The 2,964-nt window shown below is 38.8% G+C and overlaps 1 pseudogene; it reads left to right on the top strand.

The window, feature by feature from the left end:
* Nucleotides 1–2,477: 2,477 nt before the first annotated feature.
* Nucleotides 2,478–2,960, top strand: LOC102828294 (annotated as a pseudogene).
* Nucleotides 2,961–2,964: the final 4 nt, after the last annotated feature.

The following is a 2,964-nucleotide window of genomic DNA, read 5'->3' as shown; positions in this document are numbered from 1 at the left end:
ATGCTACCAGAGCTCCTTAAGAGTGGACAAAAGTAGTGCTCCTTTAAGATGGCGAGGAAAGGTCTCAAGAAACTGACATTTAGAAGAAATCGTAAAGCAAGGTTTATGTTTTGAGATGGCTGGGAAGCGAGATCTGAGGAGAAGGTAAAACAAGTGCAAATACCCTGGGATGAGGGCTTGGGATGAGATTAGGGAGGTGAGGAGGGGGAGGGGGAAATGAGTGAGCAAGACAGAGAGGAAGAAGAGATTAGGTTTCTCCTTTGTTTAGCAGAGGCAGGGGGCTTTGAGCATGCCTGGATTTCAATCCTAAATGCCAACATTGCAGCTTTTCAGCACCACCAAAAACATACAGTGTAATAGTAGCAATTTATACATATAATCATTACACTGAATGTAAATGGCTTAAAGGCACCAGTCAAGAGACAGAGAGTAGCAGAATGGATACAAAAACAGGATCCTATAGTATGCAATCTACAAGTGACCTACCAAACACACAAAGCGAAAAACAGACTAAAAATCAAAGGCTGGAAAACATATAGCAAGCTAATGGCAATAAAAAATGATCAGCAGAGTCCAATATTAGTTTCTGATAAAATACACTTGAAGGCAAACACCAGCATAAGAGACAAAGAAAGAGATCATATCATGATTAAAGGGTCAATTGAGTAAATAAATGTTTATGTTCCCAATGAAAGAGCCTCAAAATACATAAATCAGACTCTAACAGAATAAAAGACAGAAATAGACAATAACAACAGGTGATTTTAATACACCACTTTTGACAAAGGACAAAACAACTAGAAAGGAACTCAACAAAGACACAGGAGAACTAAACAACACAGTCAACCAACCTGACCTCATAGACATGCAAAGCACTCAACCCAACAACAGCAAATAGACATTTTTCTCGAGTGCACATGGAACATTCTTAGAACAGACCATATGCTAGACCACAAAGCAAGCGGCAATAAATTTTAAAACATCAAAATACTGCAAAACATCTTCTGAGATCACAAAGCTATAGAATTAGAAATCAACAATAGAAAGATTAAGAAAAAAAATTCGTGAAAATTGAATAACATTCTGCTTAAAAACTACTGGGTAGCAGAAAAAATTTTTAAAAGTCCTAGAATCAAACAAGAATGAAAACATAATAAACCAAAACCTTTGGGACACAGCAAAGTTGTGCTCAGAAGGCAATTTATAGTAATAAACACATACATCCAAGAGAAGAAAGAACTCAAATCAACAATTTAACTCATAATCCCAAGAATTAGGAGAAGAGCCACCAGAAGAAAATAAATAGTAAAGATTAGAGCAGAAATAAAAGAAACAGAAAACAAAAAATACAATAGAAAGATTCAACAAGAAAAAGAATTAGTTCTTTGAAAAGATTAATAAAATCAGCAAACCATTGGCAAATCTAATGAAAAGAAAAGAAGATCCAAATAACATAAATAAAAAATTATATGGGTGATGTCACAACAGAACCAACAGAAATAAAAAAGGATAGTAACAGAATAAGATGAAGATTTGTACTCCAACAAATTAAAAAATCTAGAAGAAATGGTCAAATTTCTAGAAGCACACTTCCTACCTAAATTAACACAGACTGAGGTAGAAAACTTGAACAGACTTATAACAAAAGAACAAACTGATTAGGTCATTAAAAAAAACTTGCAACAAAAAAAGTCCAGGCACTTCACCAAAGAAAATGCTCAGACATGTTCACGATCATTAGCCATCAAGTCAGTTTCAACTCACAGAGATCCGGCATAGGGTTTGCAAGGAGCAGCTGGTAGGTTTGAACCACTGACCTTGTGGTTAGCAGACCAGTACTTATCTTACAGTGCCACAACAAATTTCATAAAAACTAAAAACAACAAATGCTGACAAGGGTGTGGAGAGACTGGGACCCTCCTGCAGTGCTAGTGGGACTGAGGAAAATGATATGGCACGTCCTCAGAAAGTTAGAAATAGAAATACTGTATGGCCCAGCAATCCCTCTACTTGGTATATAGCTACAAGAAATAAGAGCCAGGCTACCACGAGTAGATAGATGCACACTGATGTTCATCACAGCATTATTCACAATAGCAAAAAGATACAGACAGCCTAAATACCCAAAATTGGAAAAACAAACTTTGGCCCATACACATAATGGGGTATGCAATGTTGAAAAATAGTGATGAATTTGTGAAACACCTCATAAAATAGATGAACCTGGAGGACATTATGCTGAGTGAAATTGGTTAATCACAAAAGGACAAATATTGCATGAGATCACTATTGTAAAAACATTTACATTATTCACCTAAAAGATGAAATACTTGGTGGCTCTGTAGGATAAGCATCAGACTGTCAACCACTGTTTGAGCCCACCAGCTGCTCCTCAGGAAAAAGATAAGGCATTCTGCTCCTAAAAAGACTACAGCTGCGCGGAGACGCTCCGCACCAACCCTCCACACCCTGTGAACATGGCGATGCAAGCCGTGTGCAACGTGCAGGTCGCGGCCTGTAGCTTGCGCGCGCTCTGGGCGCCCTGCGCGTCCTTCTCGACACGACGCAGAGCCAGGACCCCACACCGTGCGGACGCTGCGCACCGGCAGCGCTCTGTTCTCGGTGAGTAAATTCACAGACTAACATGATTGGGTAACAACAGACGGTGTATTGGAACAGTGGGAACCAGCAATTTTGCACAGGAAGCTTTGGGAGATGTTGTTTACTGCAGTCTTCCTGAAGTTGGAACAAAATTGAATAAACAAGATGAGTTTGGTGCTTTGGAAAGGGTGAAAACTGCTAGTGAGAACGCTGCTAGTGAACTCGATTCTCCTTTATCAGGAGAGGTAACAGAAATCAATGACGCTTTTACAGAAAATCCAGGACTCATTAACAAATCCTGTTATGAAGATGGTTGGCTGATCAAGATGACATTGAGCAATCCATCAGAACTTGATGAACTAA

The sequence above is a fragment of the Chrysochloris asiatica genome, unplaced genomic scaffold, assembly GCF_000296735.1.
Source record: "Chrysochloris asiatica unplaced genomic scaffold, ChrAsi1.0 scaffold00090, whole genome shotgun sequence".
Classification (NCBI taxonomy): domain Eukaryota; kingdom Metazoa; phylum Chordata; class Mammalia; order Afrosoricida; family Chrysochloridae; genus Chrysochloris; species Chrysochloris asiatica.
The sequence above is the reverse complement of the archived record's forward strand: the minus strand, read 5'-3'. Positions and strand labels throughout refer to the sequence as shown.